Source organism: Nipponia nippon, unplaced genomic scaffold (genome assembly GCF_047370975.1).
Source record: "Nipponia nippon isolate SJK-2023a ecotype South Korea unplaced genomic scaffold, ASM4737097v1 scaffold_6, whole genome shotgun sequence".
Taxonomy (NCBI): Eukaryota; Metazoa; Chordata; class Aves; order Pelecaniformes; family Threskiornithidae; genus Nipponia; species Nipponia nippon.
Window position 1 is genome coordinate 22,682,396 of NW_028262380.1, and position 15,471 is coordinate 22,697,866.

Below are 15,471 nucleotides of genomic sequence, written 5' to 3' on the forward strand. Positions count from 1 at the left end.
TAATTGCAATAATTGCTATTGACCAGTAATAATTGGCACCCACAACAAAGTCAAAAACAAGGGTGAGATAAAGATTAAAACTATTTCTGTTGTGTTCAAATGTAGGCAAAGCAGTTGTCTGTGTGCTGTTAAAATCAAAGTGACTAAACCCTGGACTGAATCATGCAATGTTCACAGAAAAGGATGTTTGCAGGCATGACTTCAATGATCTCTGCCTGAGCACACAGAGTGTTGTGCTAGTTCACAGAAGAGTAGCTATGAATACCTTTAAAGGCTCACTCACAACATAGCTTCATTAGCCCAGCAAGACCACAGCCATGACTCTGCAGCTTTTGGTTTAGATTTAGTTTGCATCTGTACAAATTTAAAGTATGTATATAGGGACATTTGCAATCTTCTGCAAAAGGTTTCACAGACATACCTCAAGAATGGTTTTATTTACCTGTGTAATGAGAGAGTGGCTTTTCCTATCCAAATTCCAATAGCGCTGCATTTTTGCAAATTCTAAAGTCAAGTTCTTCTGAATGATAAAATAAGTATACACCACCAGTGAAGACATACAGGACATATTTGTTTAGAAGTTCTCCCTTTGAGCCTTTTTTCTTTTCTTTCCTATTCCATTTTAGCTACTATTAATAAAAGGAAATTAGTATAGGAAAAGGAAACACATTAATTTTGTTTTAATGATTTGCCTTTAACCCAAGAAAGTAAGAAAATTCAAAGATAAGGCTTCCAATTAATCTTTAACTTGTAACATAAAAGCACTGATTTCAAGCCTTAACAACGTTGCAATTATGAATGCACAGGGGGAATGTACTGTGGACATAGTCAAAGTTTTAATCCTAAATATGTCTGGCTCTTGTGAATTTATTAGAGCTTTAAAATTTAGCATCATTTCTGTGTGTGATATAAACATATGTGTTCTTGACCCACTTCGAAAAACAACCACAAGTGAAATACCATTTGCATTAATCATTCAAGAGCTTTGCAAAAAGATTGCATCTCAAGAGATGACTTTTCCACTGGAGTTTACACTATTCGGCTTGGTTTCATTACTTTTTACATATATTGAATTGCAACTGCTTGTTGTTCAGAGCGTTGGTTTTAGAACTTATTCCTGTTATTTAATTCCAAAGGTATACGTTGGTATACATCTATACTTCTTAATATCCTGAAGAGAAAAATTAATTTCTATGTAATTATAGTTTTACCCCGACAACTACAAAAATTTCATTGTAAACTAATACCTTGCAAATGAAATTCTATTTTCACCTTTTAATCACTATGTTATAAGGCTACGAAGAAGATGTTTGTACCATGTTGAAATAATAAATAGATGCAACAACATTTTTCACGTTTTTCACTACATTTTTATTGAATTTTTTAGGGGAATAGGGATCCACACTAGTGGCTCTCCTTGCAAGACTAAAACCTAGGATATTATGTATTTGTATAAATTACTTTTTCTATCCATGCTATAATGTTACATTATGGTGTAAATATTCTGTGACTGTTATTGGCACTAATAAGACAGTAGCATTTAAGGAATCATAGTAAATTAATCCTTGAAGCCATATATCTGGATATTAGATTTAGCAAAATTTAGCATTGCTACACTGCAGTTTCTTCATGAATCTAGCTCTGAAATCCATTACTCACGAGGAGCAGATTTAAATCAATGTTGATCATTTTAAAATCCATACTTTATGTTTACATGTCTGTGCAATAAAAAAAGTATAAGGAAACTGAAAAATATTGACAGTTGAATGTATGTGCTCAACCTTAGGAAGCTGTGTGATCCTTAATATCTCAACACCTATGTCAGATAAGGAAAATATCCTTGATTCTTGAACTGAATACTAATTTCATTTTTATTGCTTAATAGAAAATTAGATACAAATCTAAGCTTGTAAGAGCAGGTGATGCAGAAAAATTTAAATTAAATATGAAAGATGCAAATTTTCAGGCATAAGTCTTCATATTATGCCTGAATTAGTGAAGCTCAGTGCCTTCAGAAGCGTCTCTGGAATGCTAGTTATTGCAGTATTAGTTGAGTATGTTTCATAAGAAGTCCTTTTTCAAAACTGACAGGATTGGTAACATTACCCAGCATTAATGTTTTCGGATACTTCCTGGCCTAAGATATTTTCTACAGGCACTTATTAGCCCGTTAAATGATGACATTTTGATCCACAGTTTTCTTTGGAAATAAAGTGGGACAAGTCCATTTTATTTTTCTGGAAAATAGTAACTGTGTGTATTGTGTTGCTAGTGTTAAAACACTCTTGACACCTTTTCTTTGAAATGTTCTAGCACCTGCCTATTTTGGAACAGGGTCTTGGAATTTGGCAGGAGGAATGGGGCTTTGTGGCAAAGATATAAATCTGAAAACAAATTCTGCCAAGTCTGGAAAAGTCATAAGCGTGCAAGAATCATTGTTTATGCTGCTGAGTACTTGATAGTGTTTACCTAATAAGTTTCTGATTATTTTTTCCCTCATTAAATATGCTCCTATCACAGCTCCAAGTGTGACCAGACTGTGCATACACCAAATATGTAAGAAATGAATATCCAACTCAGAGGTAGGAGAGAACAGTGGGATTTTTCCTACTCTCATCTGCTCTGGATTAAGCCCCAATGCTTGAATTAAAAGATGAGAATCAGCTCCTCCTGTACCTGAGTTACCATGCACATAACTGATAAAAAGAAATTATGAAAGGTTAATCCCTTTGATTCAAATATGTAGGGGATTTGGGCTGGAGAAGACATTGGACTCCTACAAAGTCTTTCAGGACTATTAGTGGAAGTGGAGACAGGAAAAATTGACTGAGAATTTGTGGTGGGTTGACCCTGGCCAACACTGAAGCCTCCACCCAGTCACCCACTCACTCTCCCACCCCAGCAGGATGGGGGAGAGAATCAGAAGGGGGAAAAAATGAGAAAAAACTTGTCGGTCATGATAAAGACAATTTAATAAGTGAAAAAAGAAAGAATAACAAACAAGTGGTGCAAAGACAGTCACTTACCACCTCCCACCAGCAGACCAATGTCCAGCCAGTCTCCGAGCAATGGCTACCTTGGAAAAACTACTCTTCTGCCCACTAGTTTTATTACTGAGCACAACATCATATGGCATGAAATATTCCTTTGGTCAGTTGGGCTCAGCTGTCCTGGTTTTGTCCTCTCCCAACCTCTTGCCCACCTCCAGCCCACTCCCTGGGGGAGCAGAGTGAGAAACAGAGAAGTCCTTGACAATGTGCAAGCACTGCTCAGAAATTGCTAAAACATTGTATTATCAACACAGTTTTAGTCACAAATCTAAACCACAGTACCATAAGAGATGCTATGAAGAAAATTGACTCCATCCCAACCAGACCTAGTACTGAAATGTACTGGTCTGACTGGAAACTGCAGGGGAGGAAAACCAGAAACAGCAGAGAACAGAGACTAGAACAGGTTGAACAGGGAGGCTCTTCAATATACAAAATTAGTAGAGCTCACTTCAATATACAAAATTAATAGAGCTCACTTTTGTATCTCAATTGAATGACCTAAAGATTTATTTACTGCAGACCAATCATTTTTTCTTATTTATTTTATTTTTTCTGAAGGGAAAATTGTTGATTTACATATTGGCTTTCCTGAATTAATTGAATGTTTCACAAATATATTTTGGTATAGTTTCACAACACCTATATGAGGCAATGGAAGGTCAGGGACAGTTGTCAGGTAGGGAAAAGAAACACAAAATTTAAGAAGCATCTATAAATTTAGGGTAATCAAATTTTATATTCATTACATTAATTTCATAGTGCTTTGTATTACCTGGTACTTCACATGTGCAAAACAGATCTCATTTCTGTTGCAGCTGAGAGTCCTCAGCAGTTCAGATTTAAAGATCTCCAGATACGGTGTTACTAAAAAATTTAATTTAAATTATTTTCCTAGGACAACAAAAAAAATCCCATGCCAGAGACAAAAGGTATAATTCCAGTAGCCTAAGGAAATATCTGCTTTTTTTTCTTATTTTTGATATGCTCACTCTTGAAATGAAATCGTGCAGCTTTGTTTTAAAATATGAAACATGAGGCATCTGAAGATAAAAACTTATGAACTACACTAATCTACATTGTATTTCTTCAGGGGAGAATAAATTGAGTGTTGTCTGACATCTCCTGTTTAAATAAAATTGTGAAAATCACTAAAAGCCCCATAGATGATCATTCAACACCAAAGCATGAGGGATGCTGCAATAGTTTGTCTTTTCTAGTAGAAAGACTCAGAGAATACCACATGGTACAAGATCTTTTGGAGCTGAAAAGAATAAGAGCTGCCCTGCAGAATGATAGTAGTATGAATATAGCACAGTTGGCCTGGTCAAGATACTCTCATGAAGGCTATGAAGTGCTGCCAAACATATTAGCCACTCATACAGCTGCTTTGTACTAAAGGCACAACACTGCTTTTTTTTTCCACATTCAAAGAAAATTTGGCTCCCTGAATTAGCATCTTTCTTATTGTCTAGTCAGAGTCATGTTTTCTTATGTTACTAGTGGTACCATCAGTGAAACTGTGCAATGGTATTAACAGAAAAACACCAGTTTTATCCTGGAGTTACATTACTGTTAAACCAGAAAGTTGTGAACATAATTTCTAGCTCTCATTTTGATTTGCATCTCTTAAAAAATGGTTGTTCAAGTAACAAGAATCAGTTGTACTAAACCCCAAATTCACTTTACCTGATATTATCAGCTAAGCCTTTGAAAGAACATTAGAAGCACCTGTATTTTAAATTGCAGCTGATAAAACAGCAAAGCTCTTGCTGAAGATAATGACCTAAAAAGGGATAACATCACAGTAGAATCAGACAGTGCCATTCAATTGTCTGTTCTGCTATTTGTAAAGAAAAGTGCTATTATTTCTTGATTTAAGATTATGAAGAACACTGCTCAGGTAATATTCACTTCTTTTGGAAAGCTTTTCATGCACAGAATCAGATAAACAAGATGCTATCTTCTGAGACTGCTGAAAACCTATTGAACACAACAAATTCCTTTTGTCTTTTTAAAAAGTCAAATGGTAAGCTTTCTCACACTATAAGCATGTTAGCATGTGATTCAAGATCCAAAACTCAAGCCGTAAATATAGGTCTCATTGAGTTTTAAGATGACTGAAAGAAGAAAGAAATTGCCTAGGGTTGTCAATGCTGAAACTGCAGAAAATAGGACAAATGTACAATTTATTGAAAGGAATTTGTTCATAACAAAGAAAAAAGGTAGCCAGCTACTTTGAAGAAAACAGCCATCTATAGCTGGTTCAAGGGACATACTAATTTTGAAAGTCTATACCTTTAGACAGTAAATGTAATCCTTTTCAATACTTAGAGAGCAGTTATATACTCTATTTATAAAAGATGAACCTATTAATATTTAAAGAAGAAAAACAAAGGAAAAAACTAAAGTAAATTCCCTATGAAATTGTTCAGTGTGTGTATATCATCTGTGTAGGTGGCTATACTTGAATATAAGATGTTTCTTTACACTTATGCATGAAGTATAATAGCAAAAAGTCACTAGAGCATATAAAACAGAGGAGGTAAGCCCAGACTTCAGGTTTAACTAAGATCATGATTTTTTTTCCTTATGCTAAGAAGAAAATAATGGCACAAATCAAATCCTTTTTCTTTCCTGTTCTTCAGAGAACTGATAATCAGAAATGTTGGAGCAATTTTCTTATGCACACTACAGATTAGTGCTGAGTGCAATACTCACTGCTGAGGGGAAAATGATTCATATTTCATGGAACTTTTACCAACATTTGACCTAGTCAATGGTACTTCTGTTTATTAAAATGCACTTAAATAGCATATGTTATTTCTTCAAAAAGCTAAGTGTTTTCTTCTAATCTTTGAGGTATTTTAAGCATGGCTACAGATAAGTTTTAGAAAATTCTACTTTTTCCTTCTCCCAGATAAGAACCGGTTTTGATTTTCAAATGACAGACAGATAGCTGCACTTACTACTCTTTGTTTTAAGAAAAACAAAGATGTCACATATTAAGATCAGAAAAGTGTCTGGTATAACCCTTGCAGAATACTGAAATATTTCCTGTCTTTTTAAAGAAAATTAAGAAATGAACTGTTATGCTATCATTAAAGGCTTTATCCCATGGCTATGAAAGTTGAAAGGATCATTGTTCTCAAAGTTCAATCTCAAATCACTTTCAAAAGGAAATAAAAGAAGAACAAAGAAAACTATAAAAGAGGCTGGAGGCCAGGATGACTGCTTTAAACTGATAGATCTAAATTCTAGGTGGCTATCTCTGTGGGAGAGGTGAGGAAAAACCCAGTTCTCAGAAGAAACAGGGCTTAAATTCCTTACTTCATCAATGAAGGAGGGGTGGCATTTCTGAAAATCCCCATCACACCTATATTAAGTTAAAAAAAAATCCCAATTGTGTAATCCACTATATCTAAGTTAGGTGGCTACCTTTTTCCATTAGATGATTCTTTCTGCTCAGGACCTAATCTGTCTGAGCTTCTTTTGAGATGGATACCTAAGGGTGACTCTTTTAAAGGTGATGTAGCAGTGTTTTTTTACCTTTTGCTTAATACTTTGTGTTAGATCACTTTCCTAGGAATTTGGAGAGGTGGGTTCTGTGTCTGCTTCAGCTGCAAGGGAATTAAACTTACATCTTAAGAAAATACTGAAAGAGCTAAAAGGGAAAGAAGCCTGACACTTAAAGCTATATTTTTTTAAATTTTTTTTTTTTTGTGTAGCCAAACATGCAAAATCCCTGAGGACAGAGTAGAATAAGAAGGAGCTGGACTCTTGTCTGGGAAGGATTAAAACTGAAAAAACTGAAGCCTGTATACTATTCATTGTAATACGTATCTGTATTGTATTACGCCACCACTGAAAAAAAATAATGGAACTATTTGCTGAGAGTAGACACTCCTATATGAGAGTATTTAACCATTTGGAGTCAAATAGCCTCTGTTTCTCTCAGTACTATGTTTCTTTACAGTTCAGTAGAAATGCAAAGGTGGCTTTCCAGAATTTAGAACACAAGAATTTTTTCTCTCACAAGATGATTAAAACCTAAAAAGGAAACTTTCAGATTTCTCTGACAAGTGCTACAAACAGCAAGCAATTGTGAAGCACTGAACAGCACTACAAGCTAAACTATCAGAACTATGTCTGTTTTTTCAGAACAGCCTTGTAGATCTGGGTGCCTGTTTAGCTGTACCTTACTCAAGTAGAGACATAGGTATGAAATAGATAATTATGTACCCAAAATAAATACCACTAAAAATGTGTGAAAGCATTCAAGATGTCAACTAATCCTTTAGATGCCTATAAGCTTAGGCAGGGCTGTAAAAGTATACACAGATATAGAACAGCTGTTTAAAATTAGGTGGGACTTCAGGTGCCCTTGATAAGATTTCAGCAGCACCATCACCATTCAGAAACTCGCTGATCTTTTTCAAAGGTATTTTTAGAATCAAGCAAGTAACTTCAACCAGGAGATTAGTTTATCTTTCAGATCAAGTATATCTAAATCATACCATATAGTGAAAAGTTAGGCAAACAAGGACAGAAGCAAAGAAGGAATAATGCAGCCCTAGCAAAAAGGAGAATGGATTTATGCGTATTTTAATGGTTTGGGGTAGCTACTTTTTCATCTGCGTATGACTCTACTATGGCTGAATTTTTCTAGTTCTTTCATCTTTCATTTGATTAAAAAATAGCACTAATGCATAAGACAATGGAAAATGGGACACAGTCCTCAATCACTTATATTTCATTGAGTTAGCTAACAGAATGAATGACAAAAATTTAAAGGTATAAAACATACATTATTAAATCTACCAAATAGCAGTCTTATTCATTATGTACCTTTCTGAGTAATAATTTTTAAAATTGCCACAATTTTACACCATTTCTGAGTGTGTCTAAAGGGTGACTGCACTGGTAAATGGACCCATCTCCAAAGTCACCAAGCACATGCATATCCTAATATTCCTTAAGCATGAACTTTGTTAAAATCAATGCAGGGTTGAAAATGTGTTTTGATGGACCTCATCCAACTCTGATTATCAATAGTATTCTCCCTTTGCAAAAATTACTCACCTGTTTAAAAATTCCCAAATGCTAGAATGTCAGAAAATGAAAAATGATGGAATCTAGCCCATTCCCAGCTAAGGTATAAATCTTCATTACTTCGTAGCACATACCTGACAAATGCTTCTCTCCCCCCAACCCCAAATATGTAAAGATGTCCAAAAGTCAATATAACAGCTTTTTAGGAGATTGTTTTAGATGGAATCTGTGATAAGATATAGCATTTTGTAATAAATCTAGGATTAGAGTACAAGTTTAAAATCCAACCTGTGTGTACACAGCACCATTCAAAGGAGAAATGGGATCAGGCTGATTCCATCATGATCAGCTTCTTCCCCACTTCTGCTTTACAGTTTATTTTGCTCTGTGCTAATAAGGATATCTTTCTGTGTCTGCCTGCTCTTAGGCAAGTGAGCGAGATAAGTAGTCTGCTTAGAGGAAAATGGTTTCATGTGTCCCCTTGTTTCCTGCTTTGGCACACAATAAAGTGAACTGGTATTAATTTAAGGGTTTGACTTTTCTCTGACTGGTGACATTAGTATTTACACATTATATCTCTTCATTAACAACTGTTAGTATGAAAAGATATAAATATGTCTTTCATACTTCAGAAAAAGGATTTATGGAAATAGCTGAGAACACTTGTAATAAACTGATGTTATATGCTGCTCACCTGTATAAATAAGGGAAAAAAGTAACGGAGATAACCTTTCTCCTCTTTCTTTCTCTGGTCTCTGCGGTATCTGGAAGAAGAGGAACAAGAGGGCAAAAGTTAGGGAGAAAAGTAATTTTTTTTCATTAGACCAACTGATAAAGTTGGCAAAGAAAAAGAAATTTTTAGTGCACAAAAGCCTTTCTTCAGAGATAAATAAGCACCGAAGCACCTTTCCCTATATTGCTGGTTAGGGCGTAAAAGATGTGAAGGGTTTCTTCCCTGCACCCTATTTCTGCTGCTGCACTCAACACAGCAATGTGTGAAAGTTTCAAAGTCACTTATCCCCATTAAAATTATACTGTGGTATTGCAAATATTAATTGCTAGATGGTGCCTTGCAGGTAGAATCGTCCTTCCTGCTGTGGTTCCACTAAACATTACAATGACTCCTCCTGAGAATGGTGACAAAAGAACAGCCAGTCACAGCTCGTCCTCCTTTTCTCTGTTGTCTGCTTCCCCCAATGCCTGAACATCTTGTCAAATTTAATCCAAGTCAAACAAGACAGAAACAGGCTTTAGAGCCATGTTTCCTAACCCAGCGTATTTATTTTAGTAATGAAAGATAGCAAGCTTGTCTCAGAAATATATTTGATTCTTGGTAACATGTATAGAAACAGTACACACTGTCTACAAACTTTACCAGGATTCACATGCATGCAAGTTTTCTTCAGAATATTTTCAAATGCCTTGTTAACCATATTTTAAAAGCCAAGATGCATGTGCAAATTACGACTTTTAAAGTCCTGCGCTACACTGAGACATCACAGTCCATTCTTACATAACGTGCGGAAGTCACTCCCACAACTTGGGTCTCGCCATGTTTCAAGATTCTAAAAAGTGTCAGGACAATTGTTCCAGTCAAATTTCTGTTACATATGGGGAATCCATCCCTGAATTCCCAAGAGCCAGTTTCACACTAAAATAGGCACAAATACCATTTTAGCATTTTTTATTATACCCTGTCTGATTTTACCCCATTTGCTGTGTTATATCTAAATTCAGGGACATATTGGTTCTGTATAATAAAAAGAAATAGGAAAAAAAAGGAGATAACAATCAGATAAGTTTCCTTTAGTGCTGAGAACCAGCAAAATACATAGGATAAAATGACATTGCTTTAATATAGGAATCTTAAAGGTCTAGAGTAATTTGGACACTGTAATTATTACCAGAGTTCAGAGAAAGACGCACCATGTCTTATAGATTACAGAAGATATCTTCAGCTTTTATATTCTGACATAAAGCAGGAAAGTTCAAACAGGTCCAAATTTCTATAAATAAACAGTACTTTATTAAAGTGTTCTGTGAATGTGTCAAGTCTTGAAGAGACAGATTGTGATCCTGGCTTTGTGCCCACACCAGGAATTATGAGGCTGTTCAGCATTCATGATGCCTACATTTGCTGCCTGTATAACTGCTATCAAGATTAGAAGCAAGGAGCTTCTATAGGACCATTGATTCACCCTCTTTACAGATAGATGGAGAATGGTCAACTAGAAAGTTTACCATAAATGGTATAGAGCTCTCCAGTACATGGGCTGAGTAGTCATATGAAGTTATGTGCTCTGAATAAAAGACTGATACCTACTGGCATATTCCCCTACCTGAAAAAGAGAGCGGGAAAGACGTGTGAGAACACAGAACTCTGTGGCTTTGAGTCATGACGTGACTTTTTTTAGGCTTGTGCATTATCATTGTTGTTAACCTACAAGATAATCCTAATTTAATCTTTGCGCAATGGGGAAAGAACCCACTCCTGGCTCCTGGTGTCTGCAGTTTCATCTGTCCTGATAAATAAAAAAGGTAGGTTGCTCAAGCACTAGACCTCTGTTCACCTACACCTGCTTAATTGGTAATTCTTTCCCTAGTTATGCCTCAGACTGTTCCAAATGTCTCTCTTCAAGACAAAGTCTGAGCAGGCTTTTGGAGACAGTCAGTTTCATGAACTGATCCCAGAAGTCTATGCAGATAAAACTCTGTTAGTTTTCCACAAGTTTTCCCTCCATATATTCTACACAGTCCTCTAATACCATCCTCACAGACTAATCACCCAGTTGCACATCACGGATCTTCATGTCACACCTCAAAACTTCCAATACATGATCCTCTGAGTTTCCTAATATAAAATACTATTCTAGGAAGCTGCAACATAGTTTTCACATTAGTTCAAGAACTTGGATATGGGGAGAAGAAGAGAGGAAAACACCCGCCCCAAATCGCCAGACCTGTAAAATAAAGGTGATCTCTCAGGGCCTTAAGGGTTTAGCTGAAACACAGTCAAGTACTATGCAATGTGGATCTGGTAAACCTATACAAGGCTGGCTATCTCTAACTGGTATGGAAATGAGCTAGTCCTTTTCACTTGATCTCAGAAACTGAGATTCTCAGTTCTCAGAAACTCTCACTGCTTGAGTATTTTTTACTTAGTAGTGTGAACATAGTCTCAAGTTGCTGTCCATTCACTAGCCTTTACTATCTATCTTTCCCCTGCTATCTGTCTATTAATTTCTTATAAAAAATATCAATAGTACAGCACTGCCCTGAGAAAGCAAATATGTGAATGCAGGGATCCATAAATACAAATCATAATTTTAAAAAGCAGACATTTACATCATTTGGGGGTCTTTTACAAAGACACTGTTTATCATATTCTTCTTCAAATGCACTAACAGATGACTGTAACAACTTCTAGTGCTACTGTGAAGGCAGACCTCTCTTTTATAAGCTGAACACTCCAGTTGTCTTCCCACTCATTACATCCTACATGTTGTCAATCTTAGTTTCAAAAACTGTCAATCAGAAATGCAGTGGGTGATATGTGTAGTATTTTTTTTAACGACACTAAGGTGGGCATTTCTTTGATTTTCCTTTATTCTCTTGATTGCAAAGTACAGTATGTGTCTTACATGCATACAAGCAAACACAAAAGTACATGAAAAACAGTATTTTGAAAACTGAAAACAGAACTTTGGTACAGTAACCCTTACAGCTAATCAAAGTCTTATTGTTAGTCAGACATCATCCTGATTATTTAATACAGTGGTTCCAGATATTATAATTTCCTCTTTAGACTTAAGGTTATTGATGTAGTAAGAGCAACGATTAATTATTAACAAAAGAGAGAAAATAAAAGTCGCAATAATTTGCTGAAGCACATTGTGACTCCTACAGTTATATCAGTATCTGTGATCAAGCTGCCAGGAGAAGGAGAAGAAGGAGAAGGAGAAGGAGAAGGAGAAGAAGGAGAAGGAGAAGGAGAAGGAGAAGGAGAAGGAGAAGGAGAAGGAGAAGGAGAAGGAGAAGGAGAAGGAGAAGGAGAAGGAGAAAGAAGAAGTGGAGGGTGGCATAGGAGTGGAAATAAAGACTGTATTAGATGGGTGATTAATCTCACTCAGTATGGGATTTTTTATGTTTCAATACTAATACAATAATTGCTACTGTTGTTATAGATGTACAGATGTCTTGTAAAACACTGTAAACCACAAGCAAAATGCTGTTCTTATTCTATTCACCTATGGAATTTCTGTAGAAGATTTTTTTTTCAGTGTTCAAGGAACCACACTGTTGATAAATCCTTCAAACAATCTCAAGAGGCTTACCTGCTGCCACTGGTCTCAGAAAATGGCAGTTTCACTTATCCTTATAAAGCCACTGATGACATGCAATTTAAATAACTTGCCAGACTTGCTGAGCTTGTTTGCCTCAAGGGCATTAAAGCTGACCAGTTGGTGATCTGTTACGGTGTTATAGAATTGGTACTGAAATTATTTTAGCGGTAAATATACACAGAACAAAAAAATTTCAACAGAGAATAAATGAAACCAAAATTGCACTTTCTATTCTGGCGCTAAAAAAGATATTTTATTCCTGTCTTCCTTAGTAGCTGAACTTTTTCAGTGATGATTCATAGAACTGCTTGCTGAGGAACTTCAGGAACAGGGTACATTTCCAGTTCAGACCTGAATGACTTCATGGATTTTGTGGGATGATCAAGAAGTTAAGCACTGATGGTAGTTATTACATCTTTAAAAAATACTCTGCTTACACAGTCTGAAATAACAAAAGTCTTTATGTCTGACAAATGTTGCTTGTAATGAAAATATTTACATCCTCCTAACTACAGTGACTGTCAGATGTTGCTAAAATTACCAGTGTTGCACAATACTGAAGGCAACATGAATGATTGTCAGCCACTAAAAGAAACAGGTTCTGTGTTCCAAAAAGCATTATCAACTCCAGCTTCTCATCTTTTAAAAACTCTTTCTGTGCCTCAAAAAGTACTGACTTTCTTTAATGGGGCAACGTTATCACTTCTCTTCCAATTCTTGACACACAGGGTACCAAGAGAATAGACTAATTTTCTATTTGTCTGACTCCTGTTTTCTGTAAGGACTCTTTGAACTATAATCTGTTTTCTGGCTAATCCTTTCATTTAATTTCCTATATATTGGCATAACTGACAAGGGAGAGGTAGCTAAATAGCATTCTAAACTCCTCACCCTATTAAGGGCAAAAGGAGTTAAGTACCCAGAGAATGCAGATATCATACAGATGAGCTTTCACACCCCAGTATTTTTGACACTACATTTTGGACTTTCTCAGCATTCTTATCCATAATTGTGCTTTTCAAATTTCATTGCTTTATTTCCAGTGAGAAGGAGATCTCTCTTCCCTGTCTAGGGAATGGTAGATGCAAAAATCTCTTGATTGTACCTCTGTGTCACTGTTGTCTGCATGTCACATACAGAAATGAGGGTCATTTTTCAAAATGCAGTTTTGGAACAGAAGCAAACTAATAGCTCATGTGACCAGAGTCACAAAGTAGGAAGTACTTAAAACATACTAAAAAAATGTGGAGAAGATGGACTAGACCTAATTTCTGAGCAACAATTCAGATGTTATTTTTTTCATGCATGTTTTGAAGTGCTTCTGACCTCAGCTTGCCTTGGCTTTCTTACTTTTGCAAAATACTTAGAGGTTTTTGGAAGAGACACTATATTAGGGCTAGATTTTTAGTTCAGTGAGATGCATTGGAGTAAGGGACACAAGACAAAGGAATACAAGAATATGCAAAATTATGTGGATGTTGTACATTCTCTAATTCCTTCCCTTTCCAGAAAACTAAGATGCATGGAATCATATTCATCTGCCTGGAGTTGGTGAACCAAAGTAAGAGTGGGAAATAAGACTTTAATTTGTTGTTGGTACTTGTCAGTAGCAATCACCACAGTCCTAGTGCCAAGCTGGCCCAGAGATGATTAAGACTTTGTAGAACCACACACCTCCTCTTGGAATGCTCAAATAGGAGCAATTCGTGTTTCCATTTACTGAGTTGTGTCCTGGAGATTAAGCTAGCCCTAAATTAACATCTAAAAATGGCAATTTCTCTATTAAATGTTTGTAGAATAACCAGAAATGTGTTTACAAGTATTACAGAGTGGTGTTGATCCACAAAAGTGAATCTTAAACTGCACAATAACTTTTTACTCCATAAAAAAAGAGAAGAAAGTGGAAAGAGAAAACGTAAGTAGTAGCAGTCTTGGAGAAGGAGAAAGGATAACTCTTGACCATCTGTCCACATCTGATTGCTATATAGTATGATTCTTTATAACTCAACTGAATTGCTTCCTGTTTCTGTTTCTTTAAAAAACATGGTTATACAGACATTCAGTAAATGAACTGAGAGATAGCAAGGAGTTTTTTGCATTGTAAAAATCCACTGGAAAAAATGTACTGGGAAATTGATTAAATCATGTAGGTGACAAGATGACTTCAGCAATTCTTTACAATTTCATATATAGAGAGACTAATCTATTAGTATAAGCAATTTTAAATCCTTACCAAATCATTCAGCAGGGAGTAGATTGTGAAAAGAAGTTCTTGTTAATAGAGACTGTATGGTTTTCAGCATTAATTTTTCACTCTGACAAAAATATCAGGTAGAAGGAGGTTCTCCCAAGTACTAAAATAGGTTGTGGCAAAGAAATTGGCAAAATGATGAAACACATACATGTCAGATGGCTGTGTTTTCATGTTCCAATAGAAAGGTTTCATAATTTCATTCGTAACTGCAGTTCTTTACATAAAAGACACCAGCAATAGAATGTATCAGAAAACCATGTTCTGCTGCGAGTACCAATTTTAGGAGTCCCAGTGTGCAAAAGGAAATGACTGCTACATCACAATTTTTTAAAATGTTTAACATCTCTGTACAATAAAAAAATTAAGCACAGGCTGCACAAAAAGCTACGTAAAGCTATCTAACAAAGAAACACTAAGCACAATTTTGCATTTGAGCTAGATGCATTTTCTAGATGTTAGGTGTCTTGTTCAATCAGAGCAGACTTGTCTTTTGAGAGTACCTAGTGAGCCAAACAAAATTTGCCTTTTTTAAACAGTAGCTAATTGTCCAGTTTTGCACAGCAGTTTACACAGAAATCCAGAAAGGGTCTTAACTCACTCAGAGATATTCAAACCTACATCTCAGATCTATCCTTCCCACTGAAGTTGCACTACAGTTCAGCTACTTATGCACGTTCTCTGGCCTGAACAAGAGCATGCAATTTCTGTAGCGTAGTAGACAAAGCACTTTGGGTATGGTCTGAATTTTGAGTTTGTTCATTTCATACTAGAG

At 35.8% G+C, this 15,471-nt stretch overlaps 1 long non-coding RNA gene across 2 annotated transcripts in view; it reads right to left on the reverse strand.

Annotated features, from left to right (window-relative positions):
• LOC148051382 (uncharacterized) overlaps positions 1–15,471 on the reverse strand; it is a 104,669-nt gene that overhangs the window by 69,052 nt on the left and 20,146 nt on the right. For both annotated transcript variants that reach the window (XR_015699480.1, XR_015699481.1), the window contains exon 3: positions 8,797–8,866. This is a non-coding gene — a long non-coding RNA (uncharacterized LOC148051382). The remainder of the gene's footprint in view (positions 1–8,796; positions 8,867–15,471) is intronic.